The sequence below is a fragment of the Acanthochromis polyacanthus genome, chromosome 7 (assembly GCF_021347895.1).
Source record: "Acanthochromis polyacanthus isolate Apoly-LR-REF ecotype Palm Island chromosome 7, KAUST_Apoly_ChrSc, whole genome shotgun sequence".
Taxonomy (NCBI): domain Eukaryota; kingdom Metazoa; phylum Chordata; class Actinopteri; family Pomacentridae; genus Acanthochromis; species Acanthochromis polyacanthus.
In genome coordinates, this window is record NC_067119.1 from 26006353 (window position 1) to 26034176 (window position 27824).

Genomic DNA, 27824 nt, shown 5'->3' on the forward strand with positions numbered 1-27824 from the left:
CATGCGAGACATACACATGCATGCACGCCCACACACGTGCACACATTTCATGATGGCACTAATGTGTGATAGTTCTTTAAATATAGGCATATCGTTTATCTGCTAATGAGTAGAGGGAGACGAGCCTGTTGAATATGGTAATTTGCTGCCGTATTAGCCTTTGGAGGATAGCTTAGAAAGTGTGAGCATGTGGGAAATTGTGTGCGTGTGTACTCTAGGTGCGCGTGTATTTATTTACTCTCGGCCTTGTTGCTCTTTGAGTCTCGATGCCTGGGCTGCACCCCTTGTCTTCCTCTGGTGCAGGAACTGCTGGCATGCTCTCCACTATCTACCTCTGCCTGTGTTTGCTTATTTAGGATGAGACGCAGTGCTTGTGAATGTGTCCAAGGATGTCCCGGGATGTTTGCGTTGCCATGTTTACGTGTCCGCGGCAGAGTATATTTATCTATGTGCGCTAGATTTGTCTTGTAGACTGTTTGTGTAGTTTTTAACTGGTTTATTTTTGTATCAGCCTCGCCTGCATGCTTTAATGTGAGAGTCTGGCCGTGTTCCAACAAGTCTTTTTTTCTTTTTTCACTTTAGTGTCGGCCATTTCTTTCCTGTAAGCTTTTATTGAGCTTGAGCTGGAGCAGGTGACAGTTTTATGAATTGTAACTCTCTGTTGTCAGCTATAGCAGAGCCACAATAATTTTTTGTATGCTTGCTCATCAGCTAAGGAGTACAGGTTAAACACTGGTGAGCTATTGAAAAGATGCATTAGCCTTTAAAGGAATTGTTAACAATCCATTGCACATCTCTACAACGCTGTTAATTCTTACAATAAATAGTAGTTTTTCACCCTTGTGACTAAACAACATTTTTTTCTCCACAAAGGACCTTGTGTAGAGGCTGTTGCCCAGGAGGATGAATTCTTTGGATGATATACTTGAGTAGCATTGTGTCCTTGTCTGCTACAAGGAGTCTATGGTAGCGGTTCATATGGATGAGAAGTGACAGGGGTCAGGAAGTGAGGAGGTGTCTGTCATATGCGACTGCGCCTTTGACCTCATGTTCTCATAATAAGGGGTAAGGACTCTGCTTTGTCACTCCCAGCTAAGGTGATAGCACAGCCGGCTCGGTATGGGACAAGCAGACTGGAGTGACTCTGAGCAGTTGTTTGGAGTCAGATACAAAGCGTGGTAAAACGTACAATATGCCACACCGCACAGAAGCATACACACTGAAGGAGAGAGCAAAGCATACATTTTGCAAGTTGCTTTTCCTTAATCCTCTCCCTCGAGACCCCAAAGCCATACTTACCCTCGCTCTTCTCTCCTCTCTTCTTCGCCACCCCTAAGTCTTCTTAATATTCCAATCGGCGTGTATTAAAGCAAAGGCCGAGAAATGGAGAGATGCCAGGCAGCCAAAAGGAGCATTACTCATCAGGGTCATGCTCCACTGCGCAAAACACAATCCCTCATACATCATCATAACTGCCACCCAATGACAATTAAAATTGAGATGGCAAGAACTAGGAGAGAGCTCTTTAATTTAACATCCAATTATTACAAGTTATCACCCCTTGATCAATGTAATATAACAGACAAGCAATGTTGCATGTGACACAAGAGATGGGGGGCTTCGTGGGGTGAGGTGAGGAGGGCGGCGGGGGTGTATACTTTGATTCTTGAGTTAGTGGAGGCAGTGGTTGGTAGGCGGGGAGACATCCAGGTGCCTCTGGGGGAACTAAGTTTCCTGCATTTCCTCCTGTGAGGCGCAGCCAGTGATTCTTGTGTGAGAAACGGTGAAGGTGGAACACCATAAATAGCTATTTGACATTATCACATTTACATATGCACAAAGGCTGTAGGCTAACTACCTTTGACTAAAGTAATAACAAAAAAATGGGGAGGCAGCAATGCGAGCATGAGGAGGGGATAGCGGTGCATAAAATCATGAACTACAGTTTTCAGGCTTTCTTTTCTATCTGTGCGGCTACAAAATCTTCAAACACTCAAAACTGGCTGCTGGTTGTTGGGAAGCACTTGATCATAAGACCGCTCCTTGTGATGGTTCTCCGTGTGATATTCTGCCTGTCATTTTGGAGGCTGCAAAAATCTTCCGTAGATCAATCCAGAAACGGCCTGCAATAGCGTCCCAACATCCATGCTATTGATTATTTTATGCCACAACAATAAACCAATATGACCTGTAGCCGGGTTGTGTTACTCCGGGAGATTAAGTCATAAAACAGCAGCCCGCGCCAATAAACTGCACTGTTTACTAGGTTGATATATTCAACCGATAGAGATATTATTTCTCTGTTTCTAATAGGGCTTGACACGGACATGTATAGTTCTTCTGGATTATACATAAAGATTGGTGACATATTATAGGAGGATCATCGTTACCCTAACTACTGTAACTAATGAGGCAAATTAGAGCGGTGATGTAGATGGTTCTCAGGATGGTAATAATCATAAAGATGAGGAGGAAATGTAGGATGGGCTTTTATTGTTTCAAAGAAGTGGGAAGCCGGCCAGAATTCAGCAAAGTTTATCCTCTCGCATTAATTGGAGGATGTGAGTTCCTGTAAGCCTCTTTGAACAGAAACTAAAACAAACATACTTGACTCTCTGTGGCAAAGCATGGCAAAATCCATTTTGTAATTAAGTAAATCTGCATATCAGTATTAGCCACTATTAGCATAATGTATTAATGTCGAATATACAAGCTCACATCCGCTTTTCAGAGTGATCAGGGGTTAAAATCATGGTGGAATAACAAAAATAGGCCTTAAAGCCTTCAAATCCTAATTCAAATATATATGCTAATTAATCTGGATTAATATATAATTTATGCAAATTATGCGTATTCTTTTAGCATTGTGTCTATTGTTTTTTCCAAATGTAGGCAGGAGCACTACTGACTGTGCAGATATGGTAAAAAATTTTATACCCACAAGTTCCCGTACTTCTTGTTTTCCTTTCTCCTTCAGCTCGTCTAATTTTCCTCTTTACCTTTCTCTGTCTTTTCTTTCTTTCACTGTGATCTTATCTCCCTCACAACTCCGCACTCTGAGCCCGGTGGCAGATTCCTTCAGCATTTCAATCGAGCGCTAAAAATAACCATCTTTTCTTTTATTCACACTGGCTTTGCTATAATGCAGCCACTCTGCGCGGGCAGACTAGAGGTCAATCCATTATCTCACCACCAGCCATACATGCTGCTGTCTGACTCCCCAGAACCGAGAGACAAACCTCGCCTCCCTCATTCTGCCTGCAATCTCAGATTCAGTGTTTAGACATTTCTGTTCCTATTTTTGAATTGAAAAATCTAATTATTTGACGTGTCATCCACAAAGGCAGTTTATTACTATCGCTGTTGTAGTACCTTGAATATATTTTATCATTATCTGCAGAGAACATAAGATATGATACTAGTTTGGGGAAGATTTTAAGTGTGGAGCATTCAAGTGTAATCTCTTCATTTAGCTTCATTAACCCGCTGCACACATTATCTATGCGCTATATTGTTGCAAATCAGCTGCTCCATCTATACTTATTTCAGGAAGACAAATGCTGTTAATGTTTTGACATGCATTACTTTATTGCCACATGCCACCGCTTCCTAGGCTTTAATTTCCATATGGCTATGGCACTTTATTCTCCATTGGCAATAATGTGATTCTTCCTCTGAAAAGATGAAAGATCAATATCCTCTCAGGCCCGTGAGTTAAGGGGGGAAGCAGGAAAAATAAGACCATCCACTTCACTCCTATTGATATATGTCACAGTAAAATGGTGTAGATGATAATGAAATTGTTGAAAATGTACAATTTATGTGTCAATGAGTTAGCTTCTGTGAGGTTTCCACTGCACTCCCCACAGGCCATTGTCAAACCAAAAGCATTAGCACGTTCTGTGGGTAACATTAACCTTTCCACACGGGCTTACCAATATCTCATCACAGCCCAAGTCTTGCTGCCCCGTGCTTTTAAATACTGCTCGTTTATGGGATTGTCCGTCTCAGAGGCCTTTAAAACATATATACGCATTAGAAAAATGATCATTGGTAAAGTCCATCTTCTGCTGCATTTTCTGACACTTTCTTTGAGTTACAGCCGTTCATCTGCCTCGTCTCCAGGGGCCTGCAGGGGTCCGGGTGCTTTCTGCTCAAAGACGCGAGGCCTTTTTTTTTCCCTCCACAGCCATCAGTGGTAGGCATCATTGTCTTTAAGAGCATGTCGCCTCTCATGTTTGGGTCAAGAGCTCAGAGGACAAGATAGCCACTCAGTGGAACAATCATGGAAAAAGTATTGATCTACTGCGCATGCACTTGGCTGTCACCAATCAGTCACTACCACTGGCTGTGCAAGGTGAAACTGAAACATCCCACATAAAATCCTAAAAATGCAGCCTGGTAGATAAGAAGCTAAGAGCTGTGTCATTTCAAGTTTTGCAATTAATAAAAATGGGTTCAAAACAGTGAGTGACCGTTCTAAGACTGCGAATCAGAGCTTATGTGGGAGTAGCTTACATGTTAGGAAAACCATTTCGCATTATCAGGATGTGCGTGTCGGTGCCAGCCTCCCTGCATGTTTGTGTGTGTGTGTGTGTGTGTATGTCAGGAGGTTGATTGTTGTGGTGGTGGTGATCGCGGCTGCAGGGCTCCTAATGAAGGTGTGCGTAATAAAATCAGTGCACTGGGGTCCTCGTCTGCGCCCCGCCTCCCTCAAACTCCATCTGATTGAAAATGGAACAGCTGTGATGATTTAATTTACATGTTAATAACCAACGGGCCTCCAGAAAATCGTCCAATAAACGTCTTTTTATTACCGCCTGTATCTCCTACGACACAGGGGAATGAGGGAGAGAGGCAGAGGGTGTGAGCGGGGGGGGGGCAAAAGGAGAGGTGTATGGAGGGAGAAAAGGCGACTGTAATTAATTGTTTAAGCGATTTTATTAAAACAGAAATTATCTGGTGGAGGTGTGCGGAATGAACATGGACTAGTTGGCAGTAAATAGCATCAGTGGTTTGGTGAGTGGGGGTGGGAGGATGGTAGTGTGTGTGTGTGTGTGTGTGTGTGTGTGTGTGTGTGTGTGTGTGTGTGTGTGTGTGTGTGTGTGTGTGTGTGTGTGTGTGTGTGTGTGTGTGGTGGGAGGATGACGACTGTGTCTTTTCCCGCTCAAGCTTAGATGTGAATTATTCTATTCTACAGATTTTCAGGAGCTCACTTTCAGTCTGGATTTTTATGATATCCTGCCAATCTGATTTCATCTTGTTGCCTTGGCTGAGACAGCATTAAGTTGTCAGCTTGGAGGGAATATAGACTTTGGCGTAGATGTGTGTGTGCGTATATACCATCATCACTTACACAGTACGTGTCGGTGGAGTCTCACAGCAGGGTGCATATTTTTATGACGATCTGTATATTTTTTTGCAGAACAGGTTGTAATAGATGAACTACACGTTATCAACATCATTAAAATGCTCTTAATCATAAATGTCATCATCATCATTGCTGTCTTTAGAGCACCATTCAGTGGGTGCCATACTGCTTTTTATGGATTAGGAGTGCTTGTTGGGAATAAATTCTTGACCACCATAAGTACTGATTCAAAGTCTTCTTTGCAGCTTGACTGGTGGCTAAATAATTCTCTGTCATTAACTTTTATTGGCCTCCTGGGCGCAGCCATTACATCACCAAGGCTAAAGAGCTGATAGAAATTCAGGATTTGTTGAAGTTTTTGCTTCTTGTTTGCCTGTTGTCCTCCGTGATTTAAACCACCACCCCTCCCCTCTGCTCATTCCACCTTTCTGTCTCAAACCACCCAGGGAACTGAGAATTCCTTCCCAACCGCGGAGAATAGAGACAGAGAAATAAGAGGTTGAACCGGGGCTCCCTGCGCTCATCTTTCCCACCCCTTTTCATTCTCGCCATCTTTTCTCCTCCTCCACCTCCCCTGCCCCCTCCCTCCCTCGGTGTCCCGGTCCTCAGAGAGGTGGCCCTGCCACCGTGGCCATTCATGTCATTGTCACTGAAGCCACATGGTCGCGTCTCCCTGCTTCTCCTGGGACATGGGGGCCACAGAGACAGGGTTCTCACTGGGTGGGAACAGTAATTAAAGAATAGGAGCAAAATAGAAGGAAAAAATATATAAAGAGAAAGAACAAAAGGCAAATGAACAAAAGGAATAACAGATTTGGCTGGGAGGAGAAAAGGAGCGGGCTTGAGGTCCGTGGAAATCATTAGGGAATATTCCCAGGCAGTGTACAGTAGAGCACAACAGCTCAGTAGTGGGATCTATTAATGATCCAAATACCTCCAAGCCCTTCAACTGCTACTCACATAGACTGCTGCAGGGGGAGATATGTATGCAAAGGGTTTGCATCACTGTGCTGTGTTGTGTTGTAGAGAAACTTGGAATTTCATCCCACTGTCAGGAGCATCCTTGTCACCTCTTTGATCACTGGGTGTTCATTTTATTGACTTGGCTTACTGCTGGTGTGTGACATTAGAGAACACAGGTTGGCTGGGGTCCTCCCAGCCCTCTGAGATTTGACACAGTTAGAGCTGTAATGCATTTGGTGCCCTAAGGCCTTGTCATGCCAAGAAGGAAAGCCAACCCACAAACAACACCTAAAGCTGTTTACCTTTCAATCCTTAAAGCAAAGAGATCTGACTGTGACATCGCAGAAAGGCAGCGAAACAGAACCAAATTTATGCTAATATAATATTGTTTAGTGGGCTTTAAAAAACATTCCCCCACTATGTTGTGTTCGCAGCTGGGACTGCCAGGGGGAGAGGGATACAGACAGAGATAGTGAAGAAGAAAAACGCAGAGATAGCAAGGAGAGAGGGGAGGTAAACAGAGAGATCATGCCTACGTGTCACACATTCCAATATGGATCGGAGAAAAGTTCTGGGGTGGTTCCCAGGAAGCGCTAACTTTAGAGAGGTAAAAGGTCACTGTATCTGGACAATGACGCCAGCTCAGCGTCTATTGACGGGGAGGGGCCAGGGGCATTGTGGGAAGGGCACAGAGTGGCTCTTACTGCCAGTCATGGTTGTGTAGTATTTGCATGGGCTGCCAATCACCTCAGAAAGGAATGCACTCGGGTCAGAAGGGTCAGGCAGGCGGAGCTGAGCCGAGAGTGAACACAACAAGCTCTGACGCATCAGGGATGATGGGGTGGCGTGTGTGTGTCTGTGTGTGCGTGTGTGCATGTGTGTATGTATGTGTATGTGTGTCTGTGCGCACATATTACTGCTGCAGATAGTAAGATCAAACCGTAGAGCAAATAATGTCTCTCAGCAGACATATTATATTGCTGCATTTGTAACAAAAACAAACATCTTCTGCCATCAGTATATTCTCAGTTTATTGTTTGTTTGACTCTCTCTAAGCCGGTCATACGACATAGGCACATCCTCTGAAAAAAAACTCTTTGGCCCTCAAGCTACTTTAACTCTGGCAGCCATTTCAAAGTTTGTGTGACAATTCTTGCAGGGCCTGCAGCTCTCCCTAACCGGCCTTACCCCGTCGCTCTGACCGTGAGCGGTTCTGTGAAATGGAAGGCGGAAGAAAGCAAATTGTTTGTGCCGTGGGCCCTGACAGGAGGCAACAGCACCCCAGTATTAGCTAAGGATAAAAGTAATGGGATTTGTAGTGGTGAGGCAGCGTGTGTCGCAAGGTGCTGTTGATGGGTGATAGGGGTGAATCGCCGCCTTTAAAAGCTGATAAGTATCTATGTGAGAGAGGGGACAGAGAGCAGGGCAGCCAGCAAAAGAGCCAGACTCAGATAAATACCTTTTCCTCCAACTGCATGGTGTGTCTATATCACTTGTTATCAATGTATGAGGATTTTGCCTCCCAGCAACAATTAAATTACATGATTTTTAACTTCTTCTTATCTGTGGACTCTAAATCTACAAATATAAACATCTGCAATACACCTTCCTACTACTAAGCCTTAAAAATACATTGTTGTCAACCAATAACTGCATATGATAAAATGTAAATCCTGTTAATATTCTATGCAGCTGCCATGACAGTATATTGCTGCCATCATGACTAAAAATGCATTTAGTTTCATGCTAGTTCCCATGTAAGCAAGATCTTTTCATGACATATTTTTCATGTTATTATGTCATAATTTCTTTTTATTCCTAGATGGCAAATTATTCAGTTTTTGCTATTAAAAAAACAACAACTTTTTCTTGTTGTATCAGGAAACTTCCTCAGACATCCGCCACATGTCTCAGCAGACCTGTAGTGTAACAAGCTTATCAAAGGCTACACTGCCTCTTCAGGCAACGAGGAATCTTTTTCTGATTTTAACGACATATTTAAGTTTCTCATTAAGCTATGGCAAGAGGAAATGTGCTGGTTTTGTGAAGTAACAACAAAAAAGTTTGATGATATCCAAGATGAAGTGATATATTCCATGTGAGAACAGGGTAACAGTTGTAATCATGAGAAAATAGGTCATAATGAAATGAAAAATAACAACAAAGCAAGAAACACTACAGCGATAATTAAAACAACTACAATTGTGTAGACATTTTTTTTTCAACTGGAAAGATTTTTTGGTTCTTTAACAGTAAAAATTGCTTAATGCAACCTCCCAGAATTCACACATGCAAATGGAAACAATCCGGTTGGAACAATGTACTTACCAGGTAAACGACACTACACCTTTGGAAATGCAGTGAAACAGCAAAATTATCAGTTTGATTTCTTCCCATGCAAAAGCACTTTAGCTCTGTGAAGATTTTAATATCTGTACTCCTACTGCATGGGTGTAACTGAATACCCTGTCAGGGAGCGTGTCGAGGTTCTGTCGAGCCAGGCAGTTAGCGCAGGAGTTAAAGCGGTGCAACAAGCCCTCTGACCACGTTTGTGGAAGCTGGTCAGTGCTGGTAGCCTTTTGGAGTCCAACACAACAACCACAGTGGCTGCTGGTCTGCGACTGCATAGAGCGAGAGCTGAACAGCAGGTGGAGGCATGGCCTGTGTTCAGTTCTAGCAGAGCTGCTGTCCAACCTGAAGAAGCCAGATATGTGTCAGATCAGATGGACTTCAGTTTGTAAAATAACCATATAGAGGAAAACTGAATTTAATTGCAGTCATTTATTACAGTTGGGTTGGGAAATGAGACTAATTTACGAGCAACTTTTCTGCTTCTTAAATGATTGAGGTGCATATGTGCCGCAGAATGTCAGCAATATAATGAGCATTATATATAAATAAATACTTGAGTTGCTGTGTAATATCAGATGAACCTTTCTTCAAGTTTAATTAAACATCTTAATGTCTTGTGTTTATTTGCTCCAGACACCAGTGGAGTGTGGCCCCACTCTTGCTACTGCTCTGCTTTTCCCTCAGCCACAAGCTGGAAACATTGGTTCTCCAGGCTGCGAAATATCTTCCTTTTTTTAAATTAAACCTACAAAAGAAACCCTGAACCCATACGTTTGAAAAATATACAGACATGTTATCCTTTGCATTCAAAAATACACATGCTATCAGTGAATGTTTGGAAAGAGAGGTGAGGGAAGGGGGGAAAAAAAAGGGAAAGGGAGCAGACTTTCTCATATTGACTCAGAGGGCACTACACTGCGCAATTAGTCCAAACTACGACGAGAGCGAGAGGAGGGGGAGAGTGAGATAACCCAAAAAATAAAAAGCTGTCTGTGGAAAATTTGGAGAACTTCCCAAAATACACAAACTTTCCCGACGAGCACATTTCTTAGGTATGCTGTAATCTCATATGGCTGGCCTTTTCTGAGCCCCTCCGTGAGACTTGTCTCTCCTCTCCACTCAGCTTTCCAAGCTCCCCCAGCCCCCAGACCTCACCAGTCTACTTCACAGTCTGGACGAGTCTCAGGCCCCCAGCCCCTGCCTCCACAAAATCCCCTTCCAAAACCCACTGTCCACACATGGCAATCATTAGGCAACTCTCTTAAAGAGCAACATTATACCACCAATTGCAGCCTTGCATGAAATTTTGATCACTTAAACCCATCTTAAAGAGGCAGCGGCCACTTTCTGCTCTACAACCTCCTTTTCTCTCTTTCCATGAATGGTAATGCACTTACCTCTCAATAGTAACCCCCACTCTCTCATTGTACCAGCCCAACAAAGCCAAATGAGGCTTGTAGCCACTTATGAGGAGCAGCACCATTAAGGGGCACTCTTTAAATAAACCTCATGAAGAAAAAAAACACAATGCTTTGTGATTATGCACTGGTTAGTTAAAGGCCATTTTCTGCTGCATTTGCTGCCCTTATAGTGAATTACAAACAAAAAGGAACAATTGCTGGTGCAAAGGGGATTACTCTTTTGCACAACTGTCCAACTCTCGCTCGAAAATGAATCACTAACTTGCAGAACTGTGTCAAACTGCTGTATTGCGTTGCTCTCTGGAAAGAACAGCACACTGCTAAGTGAGTAACTGTGGAATTGCAGGTATATACGGCTAAATTGGGGCTACAGAGGAAGGTGGAGAGAAGAAAGCAAGAGCCAAAAACCCTGCTGAGCTCACTCGTAAACAATGATTAAGGCACCTCAAGCACTTGCATGCCCACTCTTTGCCACTCACCTCACACCACTGGCTAATTAGCCGGGGCTTTGCTTTTACTGCTAGCTTTAGTGTCATAAAATTAACACATTTTGCAAAACAGCGGAAACAGGCTCAAACTGTGGTGAGGGTTTAACAAGGCTCTCTTGGGTGAACAGTTTGTCTCGCATAGAGGAGCGAGCATAGTCCCTGCAGGCCAGCAATTGCCATTTGTGGGCCAGGGGCAAAGGAAAAGGAGGAGAGTGGGCAGAAATAAGAAGGAAAGGAAAGGAAAGGAAAGGGAAAGGAAAGGAAAGGAAAGGAAAGGAAAGGAAAGGAAAGGAAAGGAAAGGAAAGGAAAGGAAAGGAAAGGAAAGGAAAGGAAAGGGGATTAGGACTCCATGTGGAGCTGTTTATCCTGAGGAGTACAGGGAGGAGAGATAAAGCTCTGGAGGGCCCCACATGGCCCCTCAGACAGACCCTGTGCCAGGGGAACAGCTTACCCTGCCTTGTGCCCAGCAGATGAATAGGATTTAAGCAAAAGTAGATTTCGCTGAACTCTTCCACTTCCATTCATCTTCTGTCTCCAAAAACTTTCCTCATTCTGAAGGGAAGCCACAGTGAAGACAATGCCATGCTGTAGAGAGGAAGACATGGCCAGTTGCTTTGGTGTTGGAAGAGTTCAGCTGGCATGGCCGCCAAGATTAGGAAACACATAACAGATTCATTATGAAACATTCAGTTTTCATTTCATACACAGAGTAATCTGAATCAAATTATTCCTTTTTCTTTTTTGGTGTACTTAATGCAGTCTTAGTGGTGGGGTCTGGAAACAATAATTTTACCATCATTTTTTAAAAAACCCATCCAAGTCTAATTACCAACACACAATGAGGGGAACATGGCTTGTAGAAAAAGAACATCTTCACAAATTTAAATATTTATGGGTCTTTAAAACACAATGCACAAAGAAATGGCAAGAGGGGCATTGGAAAAATAAAAAACTGACATATAATCACTACATATCCACATTACACCACAGCAACACTAGAGCTTATCCTACTTTACCCTTCTGCAGAACGGCTCTCAGTTTTAAATCAGATAGTCAACCGTTACTTGGCCCGTTCGTTTTTCCCGACTAATTTTTTTCTCTTTTTTTTTTTTTTGTATATGTGTGTGGCTGCATATTAAGAGGCACAACGTCGTTTGGAATGCTGGTTTCTATTTTTGAAATGTTCTGAAACGATGTTTGCATACATTTGCATAGCCAAGTGCAAATTGAGCCATGAATATGCAAATGCAGAGCTGATGTCTGTGGCAGCCTCCGCTCTGCCAGGTTTATAGAAGAATTCGTTTCCACGCACGCATACACGCTCGCGCACACACACACACACACACGTATACACACACACACACACACACACCTACGCTTACACACTTACACATGCAGATTTTCTCTCAGCCCTTCCATCTCTGCATGCTCAGGGAGGACTACTTGTTTAAAACACGATGCTAAAAAATCATTCATTTGCTTGTATTGCCTTATTAAGCTGGTGTTTTCTGGGTGCTGTTTTTCTGTTGCTGCTGTTGGCCTCTATGCTTTTCCATTGCCTCATTAAGGCGTGAGATGGACTGCGTACTTGCATAAAGGTCCTCTAGCTGACACTGAGACCAGACGCCAGCTCATGCTCAGTGCACCCAGCCCCTCAAAATAAAGTCTGACTTAATTTGTTTACTGTATCTGTGGGCACTCGCTCTGCCACCCTCTTAGCATCTCTCCCTCCCTCCCCCTTCTACTCACCCACTGTCTTTCTCCTTTTAACCTCACAACCATTAGAAGCATTTGACATGAGAGTTTTAAATAGAATTGTTGTGAGCGCAAAGTCTGTATCATGGGCTGAAGTTGTAACGGTTGCTGTTGGAGCTGAAAAAAAAACCACAGGAATAAGGATCATCCTGAGACAGAGAGCGTATAAGTCATCTGGGCCCTGCGGGTTCAGTACAGCGGTTCATTCAGATCTGGCTAGTCCGCTTTATTCTCTGTCAGATGTAGTTTGGCTTTTGGCTTTTAAAAACTCTGACAAACAGTCATTCACGCTCACATTAACATCTTAGAAAGCCACACTTTATCTTGCATTACTGCTGCAAACAACAAGATCTATGGTTAATCTACAATGCTAGCTAGTCTTTTTTTTTCCTTTTCAGAGGCAAAATAATTCCAAACGTCTGCAGCAAATCTGTAAGTGTGTGTAAGCTTAATAAATCATTTCTTCCCCGCTTAGGTGGATTTTCAATGGTCCTCTGATTAGAGGTGGTCCAACATTTGTAATCCTCCATCCAGCCCTTAATGGCTTAAGTTGCAGTTCTTAGCTGATTGGCACCGTGTCCATGCACGGTGTTACTGGATAAGGGGCAAAACAACAGTTTAATTAGGGGGGAAAAAATAGGGGGGAAAAAAAACAAATCTTGCATTTAAGTTTTCAATTAACCCAATTAAGGGCAAATGGATGAACAGTCAGAGACACAATAGGAGCTGTGTTGCTGGCAATGCTTTCCTTTACTGGTGCACTTACGCTTCTGTAGCATCTCAGAGGTTTTTTTTTCTTATGATTCCGTGCCTCCATTTCAGATCTCAGTGGGGATCCCAAACAAAGCCGACGAAATCTGCACATGTACTCCAGAGAAATTATGCTAATGAAGGGAAAACAAAAAAAGAACCTTATCATGACGCTCCATTCCCCTGAGCCCCAGATTAAAAACTCATTCATTTGTTAAATATTTGACACATCTATGCTTGAGCTTTGAGCTTAGGGATTTGCGGAGTACTTCATATCAACTTGTGTGGGAGAAATGCCCCCCTCTGATACTGGCACAGACAACCTGGCACGTTTACAGAAGGACAGACAAATGCATCTATGTGCATATGAACACAGATTTCGCCGTAATGTGCTCTGAGCTGCTTCTGTGTAGACAATTCTTTGTTTACGGTAGCGACTTCATTCTATAGGAGCTTATTGGCTTACTTCAAAAAAATGTGGACTCAAACAAGATGTTAATCTCATTGTTCTGACAAAGCCAATTTATTATCTCTGTCTAGTTGCTGAACCTGCAAGCTACCCAGGCCGCGTTGTGTGATCTGTTGAACCCAAAGATGTTGACCTACAATACTACTTGAGCTGCAATATTAACCCCCTCTATATGTTGCAACTAGAGCTGAGCCCCTTGAATATTTAAAACACATCAGCTGCTTGTACCTCAGGTTAGCATGCGAGCTAGACACAGAACTACACAAGCATGAAGGAGGGATGAGAGGAAACATGGGAGAAGTAATGCAGCGGGGCACAAAGCCATTACGCCTACCCCGAAAATAATTCACAGGGGACAAAGCAGCTTTACGGCTTCATTCTTGGATAAGAATAAAAGGAGGGGGTTAGGATTTTGTGAGGGGAATCAAGGAAGGGGAGGGAGGGGGTGGCATAATTAGATGATCACAAACTGTACCAGCGGCTCAGTTTTCACTCTGTGGTCCAAATTACAAACCGTCATATTTTTAAAGTCATGCTGACATTCTTTCGTCCCCAGCAGCTGCCAAGAACAACCGAGGCCGGGCTTGTCTTGGCGTTGGATCAAAAAGAAGGACCCAGCTCCAGTCACACAGCAACTGAAAACATTTACACAGCTGGGACCCTCGAACCCTGAGGCCGCCCTGCCCTACTGCAAGGACCTGCGCTGGGGCAGTGGGAGAGAGTGCGAGGGTGGAGGGGGGGACCAGGTGCTTCTGGGGAATGCAGGAGTTCCAAGCATGGAGCAAAGGATAATGACCACTATGAGCTCACTGTTACTCACCCGCTGTTCCCCTCATCCCAAAGGTCGTGTTTACTTCTGGCCCCATTCTGATGAAAGAACAAAATGCACACATGACCGTGAACACATACAAAAAAAAGGAATACAATTATGTGTGGATAAGACTGCATGCATACACAGACACATGCAACAGTTCATGTTTATACACACTGGTTCATAACTAGCAATTATAAGATTGCACTATTTTTCTTGGTAATTATGTTTGTGGGCTCCTGTGTCTAATGTGAGGATTGTTTCTGTTTGATAAGCTGTGTGCGTGTGCTTATGCTGGGATTAGAGTAGATTCCTCCACTGGATCATGGGGTACAGTCATTGATGAAGTCTACGCTCTACTCTGCTCATTCTATCTAAATGAGAAAACCAGATGAGCTACGCTTTTATGCAAAGATTCATAAATATACCAGATGTTTGCATTAATGCCATTTATGGAGAATTTCAACTCCTTCACAGAACGTTTTTTTCTGCATATTGGGAAACCATCAAAATGAAATATAATATTGCTTTGCTCTGGCTCTCCTCTCTGGTCAACAGTTCAACACAGGAGCTGGATTGACATACACCTGTTAGATCTGCACTGAAAACATGCAGCTTAAGTCCCAGCAAAGCAACATTTTACCCTCGAGCTTGGTTTTCTGGATATTATGAAATTTTAACTGCTTTAGCGTATGAGTGCATTCTAAAAGGCCGTGTTAACAAAACTGGGTTTTAATTCCATCTTGGAACAGGCTTCCTTTTACCCCTCAAGACCAAACGATGAGGAGGGATCAGGTTAAAGCCTGGGTTTAAACACTACAAGTTTTCAATCCAATCCAGGTGAGAGGGAGATGAGTGAGAGTAGACTTCTGTATGAAAAACGTATGGAGAAGAAAGGTAGTATTTAAGACATCCTGATGGAGAGGGGGGGTGGGAAGGCGGGGACAAGCGATGAATCCAAGGTTGTGTTGACCCCTTGTGACCTCATCCCAGTAACTCTGAAACCCCAGAGGAACAATGACATCACTCCCTCATTTCAAGACAGAGAATCAAAGCGCAGCAGTGCTGGACCAGCACTCTGTGCACACGCACACCAAACTATTAGACCCTGTTTCTAATGTGTGTACGTGCATGTGACCATTCACCACCATGGAAACAAGAGAAGAAGTGGGTGGGAACGTCTCGTAAGTAGAACCAGATTTGATTTTCAGGCATATATGCTCGGCATTTCTTTTATGCTTGATCTCTCCCTGAAAGCTACTCAAGTGAAAAGCATTTCTCAGTGAAAGGTAGACATATGAACTGACATGAGCATGACCTATAGCTTCAAACACCTTATAACTTTTTCCCCCTTACCTATGTTTCCACAGTTAATCCTATAAAAACAGGAATACTCCATGTCGTGATTTACGGTCGCAGAAAGTGAGAAGACTTAAATATCTCAACACCACAGACCACCAAAAACCAAAGAAATAATTCACTGTTGGTCGATGGAGTGACTATAGAATGACTGATTTTTATGAAGGATTCCAGTACTTCATGCAATTCTTTTCCTAATATTATTCTGCAATTGAGCAGCTCAGAGTTAATGTGAAAAAATAATCTATTGAAAAAGGACACAAGCAAACAGCAGTACAATGTCCATCCATCTATGCAAACTGTATCTGCTTTAATCTGTAAAGGTTTGCAGGGGGCTGAAGCTTATCATTGACGTTAGTTTAAAGGCACCTTTCAGAGTGTCCTTTTATTGTGGGCAGTCTGAGGCACACCTGTGCACTAATCATGGTGTCTAATCAGCATCTTGATATGGCATACCTGTGAGATGGGATGGATGATCTCAGCAAAGGAGAAGTGCTCACTATCACAGATTTAGACAGATTTGTGAACAATGTTTGAGAGAAATGGTGATATCGTGTATGTGGGAAAAGTTTTAGATCTTTGAGTTCATCTCATAAAAAATGGGAGCAAAAACAAAAGTATTGCATTTATGTTTTTGTTGAGTGTATATAGAAGAAAAGTGTTTCACAATCACTCTGTCTGTGTTTCTGGTTCTCTTCCACAGTGACACAAGTAAATAGTTTAATCAATAGACTCTTAGTAACAAAATAAGTCCTATCAGTGTCCATCACACCTGACCAGAGGACACACTGCATGAAGAAAGTGCGCTGATCTCAATATAAGCAAGTTAAGGTACACAATATGAGGAGTGGAACAAAAATAAAACAACAGCAGGAAATGTTGCTTCATCTTCTCAGAAATATGCTCATTCTCCCCCTTGCAAGATGACTGATATCACTCACATGAACAGTAAACTGAATGTAATGCCACTTAGCTTATCTGCCACTGACTTAGCTTTAAAAAAGCATTCGTGAAGCCTACAGGTAAAATTTACATCTTAATTTTCTACACGCATATCAAAGTGGAAAAACTACATGCTACGGCTGTACAGATGGGTTACTTGCCAGATTGATATTTGGTTTGGAGCAGTCACATCCTCAAGAGGAAGTCACTTAATCTGTCCAAGAAATGCACAAAAGCTGCAACTTGTCATTTTTATATTTGGCCTTTGTGCTTAAAACAAATGAAAAATGACACATTAATTAGTGAGCCACAGAGGTGCCGATTGGCCGACTTCGTTGCTTTCAGACAGAGCCAGTGCAGTTATTTTCCTTTGTTTGCAGTCATTACTCTATCATAAGCTAACTGGCTGCTGGCTGCATTTTCACTGTACTCTAAGCAGTATTAATTCTCTCATTTAACATGTGGCAAGAAACAAAATACATGAGTGAAAACTGTTTCTACAGCTTCTACCACAAAAGTTACCTGACAGTGGCATGTTGAACGACTTCATCATAAACACTGTGCACTGTACACAGTTTTATTCTCATATGTGGCTAATATGACTTAGGCCAATAATAAAGGACCTCGAAAATGGCAATATGTTAATTGTGGTAACTATCTGATTGGTTTAATAGTGCTTTACGAGTTATGTGGTGGGTAATAAAGTGACAGTGCGTTTAGCTCCAAATCATGCGGAAGATGCATGCTGAGCTGCCTGACGCTGGCAGAAAGGACTGCTCAATTAAGGAGCAGATTTAAGATGAGAGTGTTGATTCCCCAGCCCAATTAATTAGCACTAGAAGAGAAGAGAGGCAGCCAGAGAGCAGAGGAGAGATTTAGCCAGGAAGTGCCCACCAGGGACTCGCTCTCCTGTTCCTACCTTCTCACCCTGACTCTATTCCATGCTCTATTTCCCTCCTTCTCCTGCTCATTCTTTTATTCTTATGCTCTGCTCCTTTGACCCCTAGTTCACCTTCTGCTCTCCCTCTGTCATTAACAGGCTTGTTGAGGTTCCAGACACCAGTATAATAGTCTGCTTTTGATAACAAAACCGTGGCACCTTGTCCAATTTGCGGTATTACAAATTTATGGTGAAATGCTCTCATTAGGTAATTCTGAGAAAAACAACGCCGTCTCGAAATAGAAAAGGTTTGTGTGAATCTGCAACAATAGAAGCTCTCTTTAAAATCTCTTCCAGTGACACCAGCCACTGAGTGGGTGCATGATTGCAAGCTCAGTTCTCAAAGACATGCGGCAAAATTCCAGGGAAATGTGTATGAATTTATGCAGAAGACATGTATAGATTTTTTTTCTGGAACAAAAGTCAGTTTATCTGTGACCCACTGCAACAAACATGATTAGACGTGTAGCTTCCACTTAAGGTTCATTGTATAAACAAGAATGTAAAATAACCTGTGAATGTCACAATTTTCTCAGTTTTGGTTTGATGCAAAATGGGAATGAATCGTCCAATCAAGAGGGGAACCAGACTGTGAGACTTCATGATAATGAGAGCAAGTACAAGAGCATCAGTAGACGACTGGGCACAAGCTGACACACAGTTCCAGCAGTGGTTAGGAGGGGTACAGAAGGTGTAGTGGCAGTCCTTGAAAAATGACGCCAAGCACAATTCACTATTCACACCACCTTGCACTGCAAAACAGACGGTGGTTGGCAGAAGGATTATCTGTTGAAACTGGTGTTCTACTGACTGCTGTCACACTGTGCATTGGACACTGCATGAAGGCGACCTCTGCAGACGGTGTCCAAGCAGAAAACCATTCCTCACAAAACAGAGCAAAACTGCCAAAGAACATGAAAGGAAGCCTGATGAATATTGGCAGCTCAGATGAAACCAAAATAAATTTGTTTGGATCAGATGGATCCAGCATGCTGGGTGTGGGCCTGGACTCTGGGACTACCACAGTGGCTGCACAGCACTGACCACCAAACATGAAGGTGGGAGTGAGCTGATATAAGGACACATGAGTGAAAAAGGTGCAGGAGAGATGACATTTATAGATGGCACCGGGAATACACAAATACTGAATCAGTCTCACAAAGCTCAAAAGGAAAGAAATTTTTCCAACATGCCAGTGATGCCAAACAGACTGCACAGGACATTTTAAAGAACTCAAGGTGAAAAGCATAACCTGGTCAAGTATTTACCCTGACTTGAATCCAGTAGAATATATTTGGAGAATATTGAAGTGCAAGGTAGAGTAACGCGATCCCTTCAGCAAAGAGCACCTGAAAAAATCATCTGTAAAGAATGACGGAACATCTCTCCACAGACTAGTGCTCAGCGAGTTTCATTCAAGCTCAGGAGGATCAGATCTGTCATCAAATATAAAGGCAGTTACACAAGCTATACCACACACACACACACACACACACACACACACACACACACACACACACACACACACACACATATATATATATATATATATATATATAATATATATATGTGAGACCCAGGCAATTTCATGTTTTCCATGAAAACTCACACTTCTATTCATGTGCTAACATAACTGCACAAGTGTTTCCTAATCATCAGTTAGCCTTTCAACACCATTAGCTAACACAATGTAGCATTAGAACACAGGAATGATGGTTGCTGGAAATTTTCCTCTGTACTCCTATATAGATATTCATTTAAAATATATTATTTCCAGCTAGAATAGTCATTTATCACATTAACAAAGTCTAGACTGTATTTCTGATTGATTTAATATCATTTTCATAGAAAAAAAAATGCTTTTCTTCCCAAAAATAAGGACATTTATTAGTGACCCCAAACTTTTGAACAGCAGTGTGTGTGTGTGTAATTGAAGGATGCACTGATGTTTGTTGCAGGTTGTTTTTTTCAGTAGATCTTTCCTTAGTGTAGTATAACAGTATAGTAATTAGTTCACATTCCCTTGAAATCACTTGGCTTCATTCTCTCTTGGCTTTAATCAAAATTAAAGAAATACATTTAGGACTTTTAATCATTTAATATTTCAATAATGCTGACAAAGGGTGTTTTTGCTCCATTTCAACTCCAGGAGAACATAATCAACTCTTTATAGTTGCTAAATGCACTTCAGTGTTCATCAGCGAACTAAGCTGATTTGCTTTTTCATTGAATTTTGGACCTTTTTCACTTAAAACAGTCGCCTGCTACATCTGCAAATGGCTGTGATGAAATGAATTAAAGATAACCGCAGCAGTTGCAGGCCAAAAAACAAAACCGTTATTAAGTAACTGTTGTTAAGTTCCCTAATCACATCGACATGTGATCTGCTGGTAATGTAAAATCAGTGGTTATAACAGCATTAAGGAGAAACATTGAGGCTCATGTTTAAACTCGGCCAAAACAGTCAACTCCTTCTCTTTCCCAGGGTGTCATATCCTGCCATTTTGTCAAAGCCACTGGTGTTTCAGAGATGTGCACAAGGTGTCTTTTGACATCAGTGCCACCCATGTCAGCATTCAGCAGCAGTAGAGGTATTGGAATTATACTATTTTGGTAGAGCGTCACATTGAGATTGTAGGTGTAGTGGTGCTGCAAGTCAGAGGACTGTCACCCGGCGGGACTGAGGTTTCTCCGGTGTCAGATCTTTATTTTTTTACTTAGGGTTGCCTTGTTCGGTGACTTAAGCATCGTATTCACTGGCTCTTTACTTTTGTTTTCATTCACTGACTTGGTTAGGTTTAGGAGATGATCCGGGTTTGGGTTAAATTCCTCAGCATTAACTGCTAACTTGTTGTTGCCTGCAAAAGAGTGATAGTGATGAGACCATCAGAGGAAAATTTAGCTGTACTCTGAATGCAACTATTTCTGATTACCAAGGGTTTTTTTTAGGTCTGTGTGCTGAAACATGGCACTAAAAGGTACCCAATATGTTAAGATGTGGTGCCAAAGGGTCCTGACAAAATGCCCATATGTGACAAATTGGGAGTGAGAACAGGCTCAACCAGCAAGTGAATCGGTAATGCCAAGGACATTTTTTGGAAATGTTTAATTCTTCATTTTTATGTTTAAACTTAGTACGCATCACTTCTTCGTTTATATAAATAACAGCTATTTAGTGGCTTTGCTGTACAATGTAGCGATGCAACACAATTAGCGTTCTTCCATAATCATTCATGTCTATGCTGTCAGAGTTAATGCAGGTTTCATCAACCCGGGCCATAGATTTGTTATTATAATGCCTTTTAGATTAGTTTATGATGATGTCAGACCTTTCCCTTGGGCTGAGAGCTCAACAATACACTGGAAACCAATTATTTGTCCCTAAAAAATACCAATCTGCAACATACATATTTATTATGGGACATAGCCAATACCGGCGATGGTTTGTCAATAAGCAAGGGCTGTGAATATATTGTGTTTGGACCCATGACCCCGCCTGCCCGAATGTCAGATAACTTACAGTATTACTGCCACAGCCCACTGGCCATCTATCAAAACACAGCAAAACGTCAATATCAGAAGCTCGTCCCAAAACTCTAAAAATTACCCTGCTTAGAGGGAGGAAAATAAAAACTAATCAATGTGTGGTCTGAAAGGAAGGGCCACTCCTCACTGTGCTGTATGAATTTTTGATGCCTCTGCTGCTTAAGCTCCAGACTATCAATTACGAGATAAACAGGGTCTAGGTGATTGTTGTCATGGTGCACAGGGCTGCCATCCAATTAGATCTTGCGCCGACTAATGTGTTAATATCTTACATAATTGGTGTTGGGGGTTATTTTTTCCTCCCTCTCTCAAATGCCAAGCTGATCCTTATAGAGACTAATATTACACCATTAGCACAATCTTGTCTGGGCATAGTAATATAGATGAAATATACAGAAAGATACTGTATAATTCAAAAACCCATTCCAATGCCTTGACAGACTATTTTCTGCATGTTTCCCAATCATCACCTTTTTTAGGCCCTTCTTTCTTTTCTATTGTCGAGCCGAAAAAAAATGTATCAATAATATGAACACAATGTTCCTGCTGCAGATCACTTGATTGTTTTTGGGAAATAAATTTTCATCAGGTTCTTTTTTTTTTTCTTTTTTCACTTCTCTTTGAAAAAGCTCCCAGATAAAACAACACCAGCTTTGTTGTCAGTTTTTTAGGGGCAGAGACTGGAAGATAAAACCTACACAGACTGGGAAAAAAATATTTGAGACAACAACGAGAGAGAGAGAGAGAGAGAGAGTAAGTAAAGAAACAACAGAGCAGAGAATATTTGTAAAGAGCAAAAGAAGAGTCAGAAAAGAAGAGGGATAAGGAAGAAAAAGAGAGGAGAAAGAGAGAAGGGAGCAAGGGATGAGACGGGCTGCCTGGAAAGACGATTAGTATTCATGCGGCGTGGCGCTCCAGAGAGGATTAATGGACTCTGATGCCTAATATCCTGGAGAACAATTAATTTGCCCACAGTTTTGTCATGGTTGAAAGTCAAATGCTGGAACAGATCGATGCGCACAGCCGCCAGTGAAATCGCGGCAGCCCCTTCTGCCAGGCGCAGAATTTTAATTTCATCATCATCATTTTCCCCGGCTGCCACCCTCGACGAAGCTGTCCCTGACATGGCTGAGAGGGCTGCCACATCCCGACAGGCATGGCGCACACACACACACACACACACACACACACACACACACACACACACACACACACACACACACACACACACACACACACACACACACACACACACACACACACACACACACAAATACGCATGTTCAGTAAAGAAAGTCTTATGGCTGCATACACACATTCCTCTGAACACAAGTAGAAATGGACAAAAATCAGCACTCACACAGATGTAAAATCTTCTTGCTATACACTTTTGCATCAATCACTGATGTGGGATGTGTGGGTCGAAATAAACACGTGGGATTTTGTAGATTTGGCATCTCTTTTGTCCTACCTGCATGGCTAGCCATACACACTTTACATGCTCACTTTCGTCCTCCACAACACTTGTTGACAGGCAACGGTGTCACCATAAAGCACCAGATCACACCAGTGAATTGCTTTTCTGTGTGTAAATAGACGTAAATGAACAAAATGTGCTCAAAATCTCAAGAGTGTGGCATTGTGGTCTAATGTACCTACTATGTAACTGTGATGTCATCAGATGCAACCATAAGAGTCATGTGACACTTTATTTCACTGTCAAGAGGAAAAAGAAAAAGGGGGGAAAAATGCAAGAAATGATAATAAAAATAATGGACAATGACATTGTGAAACACCGACGATTAATCTTAAAGGCAGGATGAATCTAGGTCTTCACCAGGAGCGGACCTACAGTATGCTAATAACATCAATAACACAATAGCATGTCGACATCACCATCAGCAACACAGCGCTGATCGCCACGCGTCGCCGAGCCATCGTCAGAGGCAGTAAATATTTCATCAGGGATGCAGATGTGTCAATTAAAGATATGTAGAGACACAGCGAGATCCCTCGTCTGACTCCTCGCTTTATTTGTCTTTTAGCTTCTCTGCCTAGCTCAAGGATATTCTCATTAGCACATTAATGCAACACAAATGAGGGGGACACAGGAGACAGTCAGCAAGCCAAGTGGGAAAAAATAAAGATGTGTTGTTGGCGGACATGCATCGATTCATGTGGGCTTCCGTAGTAGCTTTACACTAACTTTGCGTGGCCAATTCAATAGTGTTTCTGTATATTTAATAGTAATCCATAAACTAAAATACAGCTGGCAGCATCTTTAATAGAAATAATGCACGTCTAGTAAAGTTTAAAACATAGCTAGCAGAGTCATGATCTGCTGAGAAATGTGGTTTCCAGCTATCACAAGAACTCTATCCATATTTTTTTTCTGGATAATTCATGAGTCATTCACACTGATCGCCCGCTTTCATCATGACCAGCCGCTCAGTTCAGTATTATCTTTTAGTCCTTGTCTTAATTTCCATGGTTTTTTGTCATAGTTACCCTCTGTGGGGGAGAAAAAAAAAACGTAGACATCATTCTATGAATTATTAAAGGCTCTGGTGCTAATTTATTTAATGAATTAAGAAGAGTCCGGTGGGGGGTATTTCAATAATGGAGCACTGTTAGTAGTGTTTTAATAAGGATGGCACACACTGATTGGGTAATTACATTTCAGCTCTCCCCATGCTGCTTCACTCCCACAAGAGGAGGAAGCAGTGTGACAGTGGAGAAGTTGTCTGGCTTCTATATTTATCATAAAACACACATCATGACATGGAGTCCTGCTCACTGGCCTCCCATTAGAGATTGGATTGGGTTGTGCCTCGCAGCAGTTATTGGTTATTGGATAAATGGGAGTGCAGTGCACAATCAATCAACGAGCAAGTGTTTGTGTACGTAAAGCTGGATGCATGTGTACATTTTATGCACTTACCTTTATTCTTTCTATGAAGTTATAAAGGTAAACAGGGTGTGAGTGGCCTTTTAGCTGTTTTGTCTAAAAAAAGGAAAGATTTATTGTCTTTTTTTTTCTTGTATTATTATTTTCTCAGACGACTAAACCTAAAAGAAATCAACAGACAAAAGCCTAAGTTTTAGTTTTAGCTTACAGTAAGTGTGTCTGTTTTGTGTTCAAGCTAGAGCTAAAGTGTTTAATCCTATCTACCAAACTATGAAAATAGTGCAGTGGTGGTATAAAAGATATTATAGTTCTATCATGATAAAATAATCGTTCTTGTTGGATTAAATTCAACCGTCACCAATATAGAGCTGATCAGTGGCACTAGCAGGTAATGTCAAACATTTCTATGGTTCTATGATGCAAATACACACAATAAAGACCCTCATATTGTGCACTGGCTTTGCTTGTAAGACCTCATAATACTTATTGATGCATTATAACTGCAGTCATAAAGCACAACACACCAGTCAGTTCTTTATTCGGAGTAATGTAATTGGAATAATCATGCACCATAATACATTTAATTTAATTGTGACTTCTATTAGGCATGTGATGCACATACAGATCTAAAATGATCCATGCAGCATTGTAATTTGCTGTGGCAGGTGTTTAATGAACTGACCATCTTTAAAGCATTTTTTTCCTTCTGCTGAAATAATAGCACATACAGTATATAAAATAAAAAGTCGAATTGCAATCCAGATCATTCTTTTTACATTTTTCTGAGTTAATTCAGTGACAAAACAATTACATGTAATTTTTATGCCGAGTTAAATGTCCCGATTCTATAATTATTATAAGGTTCTTAAATATGCAGATTGAAATATTAACATGGTGACATACTGGCTGTGTTCATTGTAAAGAACAGTGAGGGAATGTTTGGTTAATTGAGTCTATGGGTTACAGTGCATCAGATGTGAAGGCTCCAACTGAATCTAACAGTGATTTATATGAAGACCTGCAACGCATCACCAGTGTGCAGAGGATCAAAGTGACAATTAATGTAATGCTTGATGTTATTTGTGTGTGTTTAAATTGTGTTTAATATGTACTATCAAACCTTTCTGATTTCCAGCATCACTTACATTCATATCACCTGCAACAAAACACAGATTTTTAAATCAAGAGAGCAAAAAAAACCCAGAACAACAACAACAAATCTTTACATTATAAAGGAGACATGCACAAAATTGTACTGCTGCTATAAAGCGTAAAGCACTTGTTTTAAATTGCAGGAATGATAATAAAACTGTCCACTTGTGCAAGTATTAAAATACACAAGCCGCTGGATTACAGTAAAGGAGTCTAACCTCGTATAGGACACGAGACGAGAATTGATCAATTCGGTTAGCGCTTGAACACTCCTGCCACTTAAACCAAAAAAAGTGAGGAGGGACCGTGAGGGAAAGTAGATCGAGGGAGGGACGAAAATAATCATTCCTCAGCAAAAATGTCAGGCTTGGTTATGAATTTTTTAGAAAGCAATAAAGCCCACAAGCCTCGTCTGGCTCTTGTCTCACCTTTCAACACATCCAATAGCTCGCAGTATGACATAGAGGAGGAGAGAGAAAGGAAGGCATAGACCAGAAGAGAGGGAGGGAGGGCAGAGAGAGAGAGAGAGAGAGAGAGAGAGAGAGAGAGAGAGAGAGAGAGAGAGAGAGAGAGAGAGAGAGAGAGAGAGAGAGAGAGAGACTGTCTATAATTGGGGCTTCATTGGACCAGGCTGGGCCTGTAATGGGACTGGATCCCAATCAATAGAGATGCTCCTCAGGCCATTCGTAGGCGTAATGACTTTAGGTTTCTCAATAATTAAGATATTGTCACTGTGCTGACTGCAGGGTCAGCCAATCATTAACCCCATGTTAAATATGCCTTTGTTTTAATTGCTTTGCCTTAACTCCTCCAGATACGCGGGGATGAAAATTAAAGGGACAGCAACCCTTTTTCTGTATGCATGTATGAGAATCAGAGCGGGAGAGATAGGCAGCCCTGGGGCGTAGTTGTATGTGTACTGTTGAGACGTCTGTTTGCAGCATGAAACCGACCTATTAATTGTCCCTATTTTTAGCTTTTTGGAATATATTCTTTCTTTTCACAAAGGCGTCAGCCGTGCTGTGGCATCATCCCCTGTTCTTTTTTAAATATAAAGGTTTACTTCTAGAGGTATGACATGAGAGGACCCAACCTATTTTCTTTTCTTTTGAAAACTTACTCTATTAGATTCGTATGGAGGCCACATCATCTGATTTTCATTTGGGTGTTTCAAAGGCAGTGCAAGTTCCACACATTGCCTTTTCAAAATCTGGGCACCAACGCTGAATGTGGAGCCAATGGGTGTAAAAGAGGGCTGCTCATCTCTTCTCCCACACAGGCACAACCTAGTCAGATGGTAATATTCCTAGCTCACTTCCCTCATCCCAGCAATCACTCCCAGCCATTCCTGCCTCAGCTGGGTGATGAGAAACAATGAATTTATATCCGTCGTGCTGTCATTCTTTTCTCTCTTCTACACAGATTTCTGTGCTTCCCTCTCTCCTGTGTGCTGCCCCGCTATTGGCTGTTGGTAAATGGACTAAAGCGCCACTCAATAGGCTGATGCACTCCGTCAAGGCGAGGGGGCTTGACCTTTCCTGGCGTGGGGAAACGCAATTCATATCGGCCCCAGACCAGCTGCCCGCTAAACGAACATCTCATCCAATTTTCAGACGCCGGCAACAAAAAAAACAGAAGCGGGGGGTGGGCGGGTTGTTGGGTGCTGGCTCGGGTGGGGGGGAGCTGGAGTGGGGTTAGGGGGAGAGGGGCTTGTGGGCAGGGAAGTCCTGATGGATTTTAGATTGGTTTCTCAATTTCTCTTCACTCAGGAGAGGTGGGGGGAGAAATGAGACAAAGAGGAAAAACAAACACCAAATGCTTGAACGCATACACACACACACACACACACACACACACACACACACACACACACACACGCACACGCACACGCACACGCACACGCACACGCACACGCACACACACACACAAACAGGGAAGCCTGACAAAAGGTTGCTTAAACTGACCCCTTGATTTACAGACTGTTTATTTACTTGTTGAGATGTTTATTATTGCAGGTTGTTAAATGATTTTTATGAGATTTTACTTCATATATCTGAGTGCAGCTTTTTTTTTTCTAACTGAATCTAAATCATCAGCAGCAGACAGACTATTAATGATGGACCACCAAGAGAGACGGTTACTGTGGAGACCGCATTCCCTGAGGACTTGCTCATGACAAACACACAAACAGGAATATAAACACATAAAATGGACACACAGGAACCCGCAAACACAATATACTCCCCTCCGGTCTGAACGGACATAAACTCACACTTGGACACAAACACACAAACACAACAATTTGTTGTAACAGAAGGAGTTTTAGTGTGCGTGGTGGTTCACGCAACACTAGGTGGCTTTAAAAGCATGATCATTTATTAAATAACAGAAGTTGGTGCGTGCTGCAAAAAAGCAGAGTGAATTAGATGTAGGATTTGTCATCATATACACATGCAGTGTAAGACAAGTCCATTCAGATGCAAGGCAAGCAAACTGTCGGAGAGAGAAATGAGGATCTGCCCCGACCACGGCTCTGTTTTTGCATGTAGGGGTATGTGTGTCTGCACAGTATGTATGAAAGAGCAAGACAAAGATG

At 42.1% G+C, this 27824-nt stretch overlaps 1 long non-coding RNA gene across 1 annotated transcript in view; it reads right to left on the reverse strand.

The window, feature by feature from the left end:
- Positions 1 to 14394: 14394 nt before the first annotated feature.
- LOC127534831 (uncharacterized) overlaps positions 14395 to 27824 on the reverse strand; it is a 78643-nt gene continuing 65213 nt past the window's right edge. The window contains exon 3 of the long non-coding RNA XR_007943407.1: positions 14395 to 14437. This is a non-coding gene — a long non-coding RNA (uncharacterized LOC127534831). The remainder of the gene's footprint in view (positions 14438 to 27824) is intronic.